General features: G+C 44.6%; 1 protein-coding gene across 2 annotated transcripts in view; it reads right to left on the bottom strand.

Annotated features, from left to right (window-relative positions):
• The window catches only part of XKR9 (XK related 9), a 240,102-nt gene that overhangs the window by 45,044 nt on the left and 178,940 nt on the right, over positions 1-16,118 (bottom strand). The gene's annotated exons all lie outside the window — the stretch shown is intronic.

Here is a 16,118-nt window from a genome sequence, read left to right as displayed (position 1 = left end):
TGGATTACTCGACATGAGGCAGACTTCCTGATACAGGCTAACCCTAGGATTCCCTATTTTTATATTCTCCCAAAAATGCATAAAGGGAAAATTCCCCCACCAGGGAGACCTATTGTATCCGGGATCGGATCGGTTCTAGAACCCCTGTCTCAATTTGTGGATTTCTTCCTTCAGCCATTGGTCAGAAGAATTCCTACGTACCTAAAAGACACAACGGATGTGTTAGTCTTATTAGACTCTGTGGCTTTTGACACAACTAGAGAACTGTTGATCACCCTGGATGTAGAATCCCTGTACACCAACATCCCCCAGGAGGCCACTCTGCAGGTCATTAGCGACCTTTTGGAAGCCAATAGAGGAGAGTCACGGACACCCCCTGACTTCATACTTGACTTGGCACATTTGGCTCTCAGAAGGAACTATTTCAAGTTTGAGGATAACTTTTTCTTGCAAATACAGGGTACATCTATGGGTAGCACTTTCGCACCTAGCTTGGCATGTCTCTATGTTGATCACTTTGAGAGACAGGTAGTCAACCACGATGACAACCCGTTTTTCCAGCAGATAAAACTCTGGAAACGATATATAGATGACATTCTATTGGTCTGGACAGGAACTAGAGATGAGGCGATGAATTTTGTAAATTGGTTAAATACAGCTAACCCTTTCCTGAACTTCACCATGACCATAGGTGAAAATCAACTAGCATTTCTTGATCTATCAATCTATGAAAGCAATGGGGCTCTAGCCACAGAGGTCTATTATAAACCCACAGATCGAAATAACCTGCTCCAATTCCAAAGCTTCCACCCAAGGTCCCTGAGGGAGAATCTCCCTGTTGGTCAATTTTTACGTCTGCGACGGAATTGTTCCACCCTCACAGACTACCGCAAACACGCTGAGAAATTGGTTAGTAAGCTGCAAACCAAGGATTATCCCACACATCTGGTGAAGAGAGCATACAAAAGAGCGGGGAATAATAATAGGGATCAACTACTACAACCACGCACTAGGACGTCTGACACTGAACAAATTGTGTGTGTGACTACCTTTAACCCACTATCCAATAAGATTCAGAAAATCATCAAAGATGAGTGGAAAATCCTTATATCTGGGGGTTTACCTTTTCAGCAGCCACTACATGCGTTTAAAAGAGCCACAAACATACAGGACATGGTTGTCCACACAAGACCCAAAGAAAAAAACAATTCCCTAACGACACAAACCACACTATGGGGCCTCCCACCACCAAGAGGACACTACCCATGTGGTAATTGCAGTGTCTGCTGTTTCACTAAAAAATCAACCACAATAGACCTAGACCTTAAGACTCCATGGGCTCAAAGATCCCTAACCAACTGTAACAGCAAAAACGTGATATATTTGATTAGATGCCCCTGTAACCTTAAATACGTGGGAATTACATCTAGAAAGGTCGCCACAAGAATCTGCGAACATAGGAGTACGATCCGTTGTAAACGAGAGGCTACTAAATTGACTAACCACTTCCTTCTGGAAAAACATTCGGCAGATGACTTAAACTGGACGGTAATTGAGCAACTACCTCCATCGTCCTCCAATATGACACAGAGATTGCTCCAGACCGAACAACGTTGGGTCTGGAGATTACACACGGACACCAATGGTCTTAATGATGAGATCCCCTGGTTCACACTCAATAAATGATTTCTCTTATTAATTTATGAATCCTCCCTCCCGTCCGCTTCTGCTCTATCTTTTTCTTCCCCCCCCCTCCCCTTTGTACTGTCCCCACCCCCTACCCTGATCCTTCACGGGACTTTGCCCCGGGACCACTCTGTTCTCTTACCCCCCCTCACTACTTTTCCCCCCCCCCCACCCCCCCCCCCTGTCCGTTTTGTTCCCTCTTCTCCCTCCTCCCTTTCTTCCGTCCCCCCCTTTTTTTCCCTTTCCCCCCCCCCCTCTTTCCCTTTCTTCATCCTTTCCCTCTCCTTTTTTCTTTTTTTCTTTCTTGGCCCTTTGGACCACGGGACCGCTGGGAACTACATTTCCCAGCGACCACTGTAAACGCGAGGCTTCCGCTGGTGGCGCTCGAGCCGGAATCTTCCGGCTCGGGCTCCACCCTTGCACTCGCTCGCATTCATGCCGGCGCCCCGGCTCAGCTGGGGCTCCTGCGGGTGCGGTTAAGCACATCGAGGCCATCAACGTTAAGAGGCCCGCCCCAGCACTCGATCACATTCATGCCGGCGCCCCGGCTTTGCCGGTGCGCCCGCCATTACGGCAATCATATCGAGGCTAGCAACGCAACGAGGCCCGCGGCGGTGATTAACTTCAATTGAATTCCAATTAACGCGCTAACAGGGCGCACCTGGAATATCTTACAGCCATAAATAGACCGTTCTCCCTCAGCCACTTGTCTCAAGCGGTCCAAGGAGAGGACGAAATAGGCGCACGGCGAGCGTCCCCTTTGATGTAGTGAGTGGCATACCGGATCACAGGCAGCACAGATAAGCCCTTATTGCTTTTAATCTTACTTTTCATGTTTATTGTCTATAGCCACTTCGGTTTCTCTTAAACCAGAATTTTTTTACCAGCAATAGTGGGAACTTGCTCCCCCCCTAATGCTCCCTCTGTATCTATTCTGCCTACTTCTGTTCCTCTCCTCACTTCGTCTGTATGTTCATCTCTTTCCCTTAGTGTGTGACTATAAGGGGACACTCCCCCTCCTGGATACCAGAGGCTAACAGCCTCTAAGAAAAGGGTAAGAACTATAATTCCCTGCAGTGATAGGACTGTCCACTTGTGTAGATATACCCACTCAGTCACTCCACGCATGTATATTACCTTTTTGAACATATGTGTTTCGTGCATGAATGCATCCCCGTGACACGTGTGTATTTGGTTGGTTTTGCAGTGCTGTGTGCCACCAGTGTGCTAATTATTGGTTTTTCCCCCATAGGCCGCCTCAAGGTAACTCCTTGGGTAAGGTAGATCATTCATTTTCCATTTTTTCACTCTTTGATTTCCCCATAGAGTATTTTCCTCCAACGTGAGACGTAGGGATCCTAGGCCCTGACGAATGCCCCGAGACCTTCATTGGCTCACTCCTGAGGGCAGAAACATGTTGGCTAGTAATTAGTTAGGTGACCCTGTGAGTCCTTGCCCTCACAGAGGTGTCCCAACCCCCCTTTTTAACTACACCAGTCAGACACCACCATTAAATTTGTTGCTCTTCATAGGTGTCTGCTTAGGTGTTTTTAGTTTTTTTCAGTAGATTAGCTGGATCCCGATTTTTCCAGAAACAAGTTTATTTACGCACTCCCTCCTGTTCCTTTAACAGTGAGGTTGAGTCCGCCCAGGTGGCACTGTCCTACCTGGGTGGGTCTAGGTGGTCAAATGATGAAGCATGACACTATATAGTGTGTGAGACCACCTAGTCCGTAAAAGGAAATCCCCTTTTTTTCCCACCCCCCGTTGTTCCTCTCCGAATATGCACTCGGCAATTTCCAACTGACATTCCACTGACTTCACCCTTCCAAATAGGAATACATACAACCCAGGGCTACGCTAATATCCGCGACGTCCTCTTTTAGAGAACCCCGTACTTTCGTGTGTATTTTGAATTATAGGGAGCTAAGTACGAAGTGTTCCTCCATATTTATCCCCCCTCCTCCCTCTTCCTCTCTCCATGTGTAATGATAGTTGAGCAGCGGCCAGCTGCGAGAGTCCCCCCTCTAGTGAGTAATTATTGCTCCTTTGTCCAGGACCACACACCAACACTAAGGTTGTCTGTTTTCTTCCCTTTTTTTTCCCCTCTCTCCCTACTGCCTCATACTGGTGTTCTTCCTTCCCCAGTATGGCAGAAGGACTCTCCTTCAGTGATGAGGATCTGACAGCCATTCTGTCGGCCCCCTCACTTCTTGGTGATACTACCCTCTCCAAGAGTATATCCCAGTTGGGCGACTGGGACACACTAGTAGAACTAAAACGATCTCATGTCAAAACTATTCTCCACGGGCCGTTCTGACTGAATACCTCCGGAGCAATACAGCACCAAACGGATTGTTGGTCACCGATGCGCCACGTATATTCCTTGAAGATCTAGAATTTAGAAAGGATTGGGCTTTGATAGCATGGAAGTGTACCAGAGATTGGCTCATCCTGATCATAAAAACAGCGACAAGGTTATCCGAGGCACTTCTAATTCAGATAAAAACAAGTGAGAATAACCTAAAATCAGGGATGAGCATTCTCTCCTTTAAAAAGAAACTAGAGGAGGTAAACAAAAATATGAACGAGCATAAGGAATATCTCACTCAGCGAAAGATTTCTAAATTCCAAAAAGATCTCGATCGGTTCTCCCACGAGAAGATATACCCTTACACCAAATCGGATTATGTAGCGAAAACTAACAACACATCCGACACTTCATCTGGTGGTAACACCAGTTCAGATAATGATAGTTCATCATCAGATAATATGCGACAACGTCGTGGACGACGTGGGCAACGCCGGGGAAGGTGGAATAACCCACCTATGTTACCCCCCTGCCCACCATACCATAATCAACAATGGGGTTGGCCTTCCCAATATGGACTCCCACCTCAATACCAGGCGCCCTTCTTCCAACACCCTGCACAATGGTCTTTTCCTGAGCCACCGCAGCCTTTTTTAGACAGAGGCAACGGGAGGGGAAAAGGAAAAAGGAAAGAGGTACATTGGAGGCCAAGAGAGGACACCCCAGAGAATATTGCACAAAGGGAACCCCTCCCAGGGACAAGCAAAACACTATAACGAGCCTGACGGATAATCAAACAGATAATATTATCAATCTGAGTAACCGGGTTCTGAGTGAAATTGAAACTAAGGCACTAAACAAGGGCTTAAACTTTGTGCCCACGCCCAAAATTGACTTATTTAAAACCCGAACAGAACTAGCGGGTTTGTTCCGAAAAATACGCTTGAAAACGTTCTTTTTGGGTAAACATTACGAGGCTTCAGAAAAAAACACTGGCCTACGCCCCAAGTCCACTTTCTGCCCAACCACGGGACAGATGCCCCCCGAGGTCCTGGCTTTTGAGAAATCAGTATCCCTAAAGGTCAACGCACTTACTGGGACCACCACAAAAACATACCATAATATGAGTACGGCCGAGCTTTCAGCTCTGAAAGGCCTGACATCTGACCCCATGATAATCATTAAACCAGCAGACAAAGGGGGAGCAACGGTAATTTCTCCACTTAAAATGTATAGAGATGAGTGCGAACGTTTGTTGGGTAATACCCACCATTATAAACGCTTATCTCGAGACCCCACACCTGATATTCAAGACGAAATTTCCTTTTTCGTGATGAAAGGCATGGAGAACGACTGGATTACTCGACATGAGGCAGACTTCCTGATACAGGCTAACCCTAGGATTCCCTATTTTTATATTCTCCCCAAAAATGCATAAAGGGAAAATTCCCCCACCAGGGAGACCTATTGTATCCGGGATCGGATCGGTTCTAGAACCCCTGTCTCAATTTGTGGATTTCTTCCTTCAGCCATTGGTCAGAAGAATTCCTACGTACCTAAAAGACACGACGGATGTGTTAGTCTTATTAGAATCTGTGGCTTTTGACACAACTAGAGAACTGTTGATCACCCTGGATGTAGAATCCCTGTACACCAACATCCCCCAGGAGGCCACTCTGCAGGTCATTAGCGACCTTTTGGAAGCCAATAGAGGAGAGTCACGGACACCCCCTGACTTCATACTTGACTTGGCACATTTGGCTCTCAGAAGGAACTATTTCAAGTTTGAGGATAACTTTTTCTTGCAAATACAGGGTACATCTATGGGTAGCACTTTCGCACCTAGCTTGGCATGTCTCTATGTTGATCACTTTGAGAGACAGGTAGTCAACCACGATGACAACCCGTTTTTCCAGCAGATAAAACTCTGGAAACGATATATAGATGACATTCTATTGGTCTGGACAGGAACTAGAGATGAGGCGATGAATTTTGTAAATTGGTTAAATACAGCTAACCCTTTCCTGAACTTCACCATGACCATAGGTGAAAATCAACTAGCATTTCTTGATCTATCAATCTATGAAAGCAATGGGGCTCTAGCCACAGAGGTCTATTATAAACCCACAGATCGAAATAACCTGCTCCAATTCCAAAGCTTCCACCCAAGGTCCCTGAGGGAGAATCTCCCTGTTGGTCAATTTTTTACGTCTGCGACGGAATTGTTCCACCCTCACAGACTACCGCAAACACGCTGAGAAATTGGTTAGTAAGCTGCAAACCAAGGATTATCCCACACATCTGGTGAAGAGAGCATACAAAAGAGCGGGGAATAATAATAGGGATCAATTACTACAACCACGCACTAGGACGTCTGACACTGAACAAATTGTGTGTGTGACTACCTTTAACCCACTATCCAATAAGATTCAGAAAATCATCAAAGATGAGTGGAAAATCCTTATATCTGGGGGTTTACCTTTTCAGCAGCAACTACATGCGTTTAAAAGAGCCACAAACATACGGGACATGGTTGTCCACACAAGACCCAAAGAAAAAAACAATTCCCTAACGACACAAACCACACTATGGGGCCTCCCACCACCAAGAGGACACTACCCATGTGGTAATTGCAGTGTCTGCTGTTTCACTAAAAAATCAACCACAATAGACCTAGACCTTAAGACTCCATGGGCTCAAAGATCCCTAACCAACTGTAACAGCAAAAACGTGATATATTTGATTAGATGCCCCTGTAACCTTAAATACGTGGGAATGACATCTAGAAAGGTCGCCACAAGAATCTGCGAACATAGGAGTACGATCCGTTGTAAACGAGAGGCTACTAAATTGACTAACCACTTCCTTCTGGAAAAACATTCGGCAGATGACTTAAACTGGACGGTAATTGAGCAACTACCTCCATCGTCCTCCAATATGACACAGAGATTGCTCCAGACCGAACAACGTTGGGTCTGGAGATTACACACGGACACCAATGGTCTTAATGATGAGATCCCCTGGTTCACACTCAATAAATGATTTCTCTTATTAATTTATGAATCCTCCCTCCCGTCCGCTTCTGCTCTATCTTTTTCTTCCCCCCCCCTCCCCTTTGTACTGTCCCCACCCCCTACCCTGATCCTTCACGGGACTTTGCCCCGGGACCACTCTATTCTCTTACCCCCCCTCACTACTTTTTCCCCCCCCCACCCCCCCCCCCTGTCCGTTTTGTTCCCTCTTCTCCCTCCTCCCTTTCTTCCGTCCCCCCCTTTTTTTCCCTTCCCCCCCCCCCCCTCTTTCCCTTTCTTCATCCTTTCCCTCTCCTTTTTTCTTTTTTTCTTTCTTGGCCCTTTGGGCCACGGGACCGCTGGGAACTACATTTCCCAGCGACCACTGTAAACGCGAGGCTTCCGCTGGTGGCGCTCGGGCCGGAATCTTCCGGCTCGGGCTCCACCCTTGCACTCGCTCGCATTCATGCCGGCGCCCCGGCTCAGCTGGGGCTCCTGCGGGTGCGGTTAAGCACATCGAGGCCATCAACGTTAAGAGGCCCGCCCCAGCACTCGATCACATTCATGCCGGCGCCCCGGCTTTGCCGGTGCGCCCGCCATTACGGCAATCATATCGAGGCTAGCAACGCAACGAGGCCCGCGGCGGTGATTAACTTCAATTGAATTCTAATTAACGCGCTAACAGGGCGCACCTGGAATATCTTACAGCCATAAATAGACCGTTCTCCCTCAGCCACTTGTCTCAAGCGGTCCAAGGAGAGGACGAAATAGGCGCACGGCGAGCGTCCCCTTTGATGTAGTGAGTGGCATACCGGATCACAGGCAGCACAGATAAGCCCTTATTGCTTTTAATCTTACTTTTCATGTTTATTGTCTATAGCCACTTCGGTTTCTCTTAAACCAGAATTTTTTTACCAGCAATAGTGGGAACTTGCTCCCCCCCTAATGCTCCCTCTGTATCTATTCTGCCTACTTCTGTTCCTCTCCTCACTTCGTCTGTATGTTCATCTCTTTCCCTTAGTGTGTGACTATAAGGGGACACTCCCCCTCCTGGATACCAGAGGCTAACAGCCTCTAAGAAAAGGGTAAGAACTATAATTCCCTGCAGTGATAGGACTGTCCACTTGTGTAGATATACCCACTCAGTCACTCCACGCATGTATATTACCTTTTTGAACATATGTGTTTCGTGCATGAATGCATCCCCGTGACACGTGTGTATTTGGTTGGTTTTGCAGTGCTGTGTGCCACCAGTGTGCTAATTATTGGTTTTTCCCCCATAGGCCGCCTCAAGGTAACTCCTTGGGTAAGGTAGATCATTAATTTTCCATTTTTTCACTCTTTGATTTCCCCATAGAGTATTTTCCTCCAACGTGAGACGTAGGGATCCTAGGCCCTGACGAATGCCCCGAGACCTTCATTGGCTCACTCCTGAGGGCAGAAACATGTTGGCTAGTAATTAGTTAGGTGACCCTGTGAGTCCTTGCCCTCACAGAGGTGTCCCAACCCCCCTTTTTAACTACACCAGTCAGACACCACCATTAAATTTGTTGCTCTTCATAGGTGTCTGCTTAGGTGTTTTTAGTTTTTTTCAGTAGATTAGCTGGATCCCTATTTTTCCAGAAACAAGTTTATTTACGCACTCCCTCCTCTTCCTTTAACAGTGAGGTTGAGTCCGCCCAGGTGGCACTGTCCTACCTGGGTGGGTCTAGGTGGTCAAATGATGAAGCATGACACTATATAGTGTGTGAGACCACCTAGTCCGTAAAAGGAAATCCCCTTTTTTTCCCACCCCCCGTTGTTCCTCTCCGAATATGCACTCGGCAATTTCCAACTGACATTCCACTGACTTCACCCTTCCAAATAGGAATACATACAACCCAGGGCTACGCTAATATCCGCGACGTCCTCTTTTAGAGAACCCCGTACTTTCGTGTGTATATTGTTTTGTACCCCCCACACCGCCACTTAGCCCTGACAGGAGTCACAACTGCAACATTGCCTTAAGTGTACTGCTTGGAAAAACATTGATGGGGAGGCAGCACTGGTCCTGTGGACCTCTGGCTGCCCCAAGGCTGCCACTAGGATTTCCAAAGGAGAAGGTGTCCCAGAGGATCCTCTTGCCCTTTGCAAATGTTACTACCTCTTTAAAAGTGTCTGTAAAAAAACACTGGTTTCTGGCCCGATCTTGACTATGGTCTTCCAAAAGTCCGGTCTACTGAGCTTGGCTCACAAATTTAAATTAGGTCGTTTTAAATTTCACTGAGGATTCAGAGAATGGCTAAAGGCTGGAAAGTCAGAGGGAAAGAGGAAAAGCTGGGATTGAGGTAAATCACAATAGAAGAGGAAGAACCTCTGGAGCAAGAGGAAAAGGGGGCTGAACGAATCAGGGAATAATAAATGACTGGGAAGTAGAATGAAAGGCAAAGAAAGTTGAGAGTTTGTGGAGTCAGAAGAAGGAAAGAGCAAGACTTCTGAGGTTCTAATGAAATGTTGACATCACCTGATATAATCAGATTCTCAAACCTTCTGCAAGACCTATAGTTAGCAAGCTTTTAAAATAAACTAAAGTGGGCTTTGGCTCTACCCAGAGTAGTATACCTCGCTAACCTCATGCTATTACCTCTTTGGTGTATGAATCAGTGTCTTAAAACGTGCAGGGGGACTAATTTACAACTCAGAAGGTACTCTGTATCATCTCACATGAAATATTTATCTCATAAATGCACTATATACAATACATATTCGTTTTTTTCACTGCAGCAGGTTTTTCATACTTTAGTCAGCACTAAAAATGAAAGTTAGACCCGCTGGTTTTGCCAATGTTTGTAAAACTGAGTGAATGAATGAAAGTGGCATTAGGGAAAGTGAGTTCTAGCTGGGGTAGTACACATTGATTAACAGGACGTATGCCTCATTTGGGCATGCATCACTAACTAAGGGCCAGATGTAGCAAAGGTTTTTACCCATTCTGTGTCTATGGGAAAAAGTGTTCGTACATATGGCCCCAAATGTCTACCTTTCGGTGTTTGGTGCCTTAGTGAATACTGACCTTGTCAGATTTCCTCTTGATTTTGAACAAAGACAGTTATGAATTTCTTCCCCAATGCAAACTCTTTTTAGTTTATCAGCTTCCACGTCAGTCAATTGTGTTTCATGCAACATCAGCCTTCATTCTTTAAATGGTCCAATACCTTTTATCTTTTAAAGGGATTGTTAAGACCATTTGCATTTCTTGAACCAATAGATAAAATCTTCCCACCTGAACTCATTTGATTAAAAGGGTTCAACTCTATATAATAGACTATATTTAAGAGGCGTGAAAATCTGAATATCTAATTAGTATCAACTGAAGAAGTGGGCTCATCCACCGACTCACGTTATATTCTCTAATGGGTAGAAAATAAATTAAAAGGTCTTGGCTAATACCTGGCCTGAAAAAGAGCAAGCCACAAGTACAATGCAAGAATTTTATCCACTTTGGAAAATCTCAGCCTGCTTCTACATTGTGAGTCTGCCTGAAGGGGCACTTATTTTCCCCTCCCATATTATGACACTATTTCCAACTTAGTCAGCTTCTCCTTGGGAGGCGTCACTTCTGGCGCAAAGTGCACTGCGCCGAAGCAGCTACACTAGCCATACAAACAAAGCTGGCTCGAGAGAGGACATCTTCTTTTACTATCAGGCACTGCCCGTGGTAGCTAGCCAAGGATACATTGTGTGGGAGATAAGTACATCTCTTCGAAGGGTGCGACCTGTTTGTACAGGCCACGCGTAGGGCAACTGCAAAAAAAAATAGTTATTTTGGCAGGCAAGACGCATGTTGGTCATTAACATCCTCGCTGTGTGGTGGTAATTAAGCCAAAAGAGATCGTTTTTATGGCAAAGAATACATTTAATTGACATATCTCAACCCTATTTTTGAGGATGTGAGTTGGGCACGTGGCTGACTGGAGGAAGGGGTGGTGAGCCAGACTCTCTAGCCCCACCCCAGGGTTGATCTTTCATGGGGTATGGTCTGTGTCGGTCACATGAGGCTGCAAGCGGGGACAGTGTGAGAAAGGGTTCTCTGGTTACTGGTGAATTAAGTATACACCTCCTTGTACAGCTGGAAGTTATGTTCTTTTATTATCACCGGAGGCCTGACTTGCCAGAGTGATGTATTACGTGGTATTCTAGAATTATGTGTGTTGTGAAGATATGTAAGATATGTCATTCAGTGTTTGCGTTTGTAAACGGTCTGCACCCCTGGTCGCACACAATCTCTTCGTATGTTTGGAAGTAAAGCCAAGCTCAGCGCTACCATAGAAAATCACAAACTTGTGAAGTGTATTTCTTTAATAATTTTCTGTTTGATGGTTAGATGCGCACAATATATCAAATATGTGCCCACAATTAACGCCCACAATTAACTTTCAAATGAACCTCATTAAGGATGGCATACGGGAACGTTATGCTCAATTATATATTGTTGCTAACTTCAGTAACAATGTAAATTGCGACTCTTGAAAATATGAAAATCATACACCTTTCTACTGATGAATCTTTAGTGTAGGAGGAAGAAAAGGGTGTTTTACAACTCCTGGGCCATCTTTCTTGCTTTTCATTGCCCTCTACAGCCACTTCCTTAAAATATTCTTGTTACACCGCAAAAACACAACCCAGTAAATGAGCTGTTGTTTAGTTATTCTTGAAGACTAAAAAGTGTACTTAGGTACCTTGAGAACAATGTAAAAAACAGTCTCAGTTGCTGTTGCTGTGATGAGCCCAGAAATGTATCTATCCTATATTAGTTTTTACCATTGAAGCACGAGGCAACATTTCCAAAACACTTTGATTAGATTTTCAATATATTTATTGATTTCTAATTCTGTACCTTCAGACCTTTCTGTGCTCTCTGGAACAGACCCCCAGGGCATCACAGTTCGGTTTGGCACATTTTGTGGCCGGAAAATAAGAAAAATGTATCCCAAAAAAAACAAATTTGCAGTATTTTTGCAAAAGGCACATTATGGGGGTTATTCTAACTTTGGAGGAGGTGTTAATCCGTCCCAAAAGTGACGGAAAAGTGACGGATTTACCACCAGCCGTATTACGAGTCCATTATATCCTATGGAACTCATAATACGGCTGGTGGTATATCCGTCACTTTACCGGACGGATTAACACTCCTCCAAAGTTAGAATAACCCCCTATGTGTCGCTCTCAAAAATACTCTGGCCCTGCCAGAAAACCAGCATCTGCATAGCCAGAATGTGTGGGAAACACAATGTTTTATGCCAAAAAGTGTGCAGAATATAGTTTAAAATCTGTGCTTCCTCTGGCATCATCCTTACATGTTGTCTTCCAGCGAGTCACACATGCTGCTGGAGAAAGATGTTAATGTGCCCTCCTGCACCCTTCTCCCATCTCAATGTAGGGTGGTAGGAGTGGAAGGGGCAACTGTAACAGCCTCCTGCAGCAGCATTTGTTTCACGCTGCTCCATGAAGCAGGAGGTTTGGGGGAGACAGGTGAAAGGGGAGTAAGGCAAAAGTAAAGGGCAATAGGAGGAATGGGAGTGGTTCGGGAAATAAAGATTACAGTGGATTGAGAAAACAAGGAGAACTGCCAAAGGCAAGTAGGTGTGTAAGGGCAGCATGATGCCTGTGAGGCAGGGGGCTGGGGTGAAGAGAAATACTGCCAAGGGAGGCAGGGATGCTCACTTTTTTGTCTCGGACTTCAGCAGTTTTTAGGTTGAGCCTAGGCAGCGCTTACACGGTCTCTTCAAGACATATGTTATACACTTTGTGGGCTTACAGCCCACCCATTGCCTTTTTTATTTGTCCTTCTGATTGTCCTTCAAAAATGCTTGCTTGATAGTGGTGACTCATTTTTCTTTGCCCCTCCTTTTTGTGTTTTGCTCCTGCCATGTAGCACTCCTCAAGTACTGGTATGTTTATGCTTCGATGTTTATGTGTTTATTTTGTGGGACTTTTTTTTTTCTTTGTCTCCTGCCCATGTTTGCTGTTGCCTTTTTTTTGTGTTACTCATCCTTTACATTATAAAGTCAGCGTGTGTTTGAAATTCTTTTTTTATAATTGAAGGCTGTGAAGCGTGATGTTTTACAAGCAAAGTAACAATTATCTTTAAAACATGCACCCATGGCAAATGTGATTCAAAATAGAACTTGGTTTTATGTTGAGCAAAACACGCTCTTAAATGGGTTTGAGTCTCTGCAGTTTGCTTCCAGCCTACTCTTCCGAACGGCTGGTGCCTGCCCCTATAATAATCCTTGTGTCCCCGTGTTCCACATCACCTTTAACACTGCCCCCTTTAATTCCCTCGTCGGCCGTGGCCGAAAAAGACCAGCTGTTGTGCCCCGATCTGAGCTGCTGCGACAGGGACGCTCTGCTGCTCGGTGAGTGCTCGTTGATCCCGCTAGCCATCCGGGTTGTGAGCAGGAGTTTTTTGGCACCTCGTTGTAAACTGCATTCCCAGGTCATGCTTTGGTTCAAGGGCCTCTGGTGCTCTCGCCTAATGCCGCCCCACTGCTGAACTCGCCGCTTGTTATCTATCTAATGCACTAATCGGGGCCACTTCTACTTTGGTTCCCGGGTCTATTTTCTGTTCCAGTTCGACCCTGCCTCTCTGTACCATCTATGCTTCATAAATTTCCACATCCGTCCTGCTTTCTAAACCGCCCTATGCTAAACCACTTTTTCTGTTTCACAATCAGTAGTTGATCTTTCCAACTTTTTCCGTCTCCTTCATAGTGTTCACCACGTTTGCCCTTTCTAATTACCATTGACCAGCTCCAGTATTATATTTTGGTATAAATTATTTACTTTCATTCTGCACATTTATTTTCAATATTACTTCGCCGTTCTATTAATCTAACACTTAGGGAGAAAACGAGCAGAACCTATTTATGTCATACAGATGTCCAATCATAGTAACCTCAGCTCTAGCCCACGCTATACAGACGGCATCCTGGAATATAGCAGGAAGAGCTTGGATTCCCCACAGAGTGGTGTATATCTATGCATTAGAGGGAGAGAATAGTTAGAGCAAATATTCCTCGAAATACGAATAATGTTGTTAATGACCTTAAACCGAACGCGTTTATGGTAGTGTGTTTTTCGTTTCAATATAACTTTTGCACACACCCCTGTGCTCTATGATGCTCCTTCTTTTCGACACCTCCTGATAACGATATCTCCACTTCACGCTTTTTTTGCTAATTTCAGTTGCCCTTTAATTGTGCCCACAATGTATCTGTAAATATTTACTTAACAATAAAAGAACCACGTCATTGGTCAACATTAAAAATATTGAATTCAATGTACTCTTCTGAGATACCTTAAGGTAGGTGTTTTCTTCTTCTCAAGTATTCTGATATTTTTTATATTACTTTTCATTTTTAAAAATGGCTTACAAACAAGTGATAGCAAATCCAGTACGTCAGCAATCGCTTTCTAAACGAGAGACCTATTAGCTTTGCCAAATGTTTGTTCTCCTCATTAACTGGTCAGGTGACTCGGTGGCAGGCTCCGCCCCCAGGAAGTTTAAAGTGCCGTCAAAGAGCAGGAGAAAGGGAATTGAAACACCTCTCCTGCTCGCTCTCCTTTTATTTACCCAGAGCAGGCACCCAGGGTCAATAGAAGGAGGGGAAAATATGTTTCAAAGGGTATTTTCAGTGATTTTGCACGGAGGCTTTTGTGAAAATCATGTGATTTTTACAAAAGTCCCAATTTCACAATTGTTTTGCAAATTGCAAAATCCCGGAGGGTTTGCTAGAATTACTTTTATAATTACAGTTTTCTCATTTTGTCTACATTTGATTTCAAATAAAAAAAATCAAATTTCTAAATCTATGAGTTTTGTTGTTTTTTAACTAAATTATAAACCCCAAAAACTAAATGATCCTGCAGTTCTCCTCCACAAAACTGGTACCCTGCCCCAAAGCCTTCCATCCTTGCATTACTTCCTAGTTTTAAAGGTTGCTCTTACCAGGTGTTTAAGTCTCCAGTCTCCATACCCTTCTCTGCCAGTAGGTTGATGTAGTGTTACATGCTAGTGCCACTCAGGCTTCCATGAATAGAATATTTATAGTATAGAAACTTACTCTTAAATTACGGTTTCTCCACACTAACTGCCATATTGGAAAGCAAGAAAATCTGCTATTCTACTAAGCCACCAATGTCACCATCTCTTTCAGAGTCTGTGTCCAGAAGTAGGCATTCCTTCATCTTCATTGTTAATATATGTATTTGTTCATGAGTAAAACTGTTTTGCAAATAATCAATCATGCTCCAATACCACAGGAATCAAGGACTGCTTTCAAACCCGCAAAGGTAAAAAAAAAAAACATTTGGTAATCGTAATTCTTGATGGACGATGAAAGTAGTGCTAAATTATACAGCGATACACTGCACTCCTTGACATAAGGAAGAAGAAAAGAGCAAAGCTGTGCCAAAAGAATATCCAGAAGAAAGAACAATCCAACCCTCCTAAAAGTGAAGATCAGGGACAAAAAAGTAGCACAGGGCAAAGATTGTGACAAAACTCTCAGGGAAGAAAATTTGTTGTGGTGCACCACCCGTTTAGCAGGCCTTCTTCATATAAGCTTGAAACGGGAGCAGTTATCACACGAAGATACTCTGCAATATCTTGTATTGGGCTACTGATACCATGCCATGGAATGGCCGCCGTCTTGGAGCGGGCTTTTAAAATGGATGATTCCCACCCCTTTCCATGCGATTATGGCAGTAGTTCACATTAGAAGAACCGCAAATACGACATTCTGCATGGAACAGTGTTCGGGAGTCCCTTTGCTGCCCTTTGCAGTCCACATGACTCACAGGAAATCCCTCCAAATGACACAAACGCTGAAGCACCAGAACGGCCAGCACGCCAAAGAAACTCAGCATCCGTCCTTGAATGTAACAAGCTGATAGAGAATGCGTGAATAGCTTCTTCCCTCCATCTGAAGACAGGCATTTCAGATGAGCTTCTTGGCACTGTCCTCTGCGCAAAGTTCGAAATAATGTAACAGGTCAGGTTAACACTGAAACACTTGTATCCCTCTTATAGTTTGCTTTACATAAATTCCACCACGCCGTAAACAGTG

Source organism: Pleurodeles waltl, chromosome 2_2 (genome assembly GCF_031143425.1).
Source record: "Pleurodeles waltl isolate 20211129_DDA chromosome 2_2, aPleWal1.hap1.20221129, whole genome shotgun sequence".
Lineage (NCBI taxonomy): Eukaryota > Metazoa > Chordata > Amphibia > Caudata > Salamandridae > Pleurodeles > Pleurodeles waltl.
Note: the sequence above shows the minus strand (reverse complement) of the source record. Positions and strands in the feature narration are given on the sequence as shown.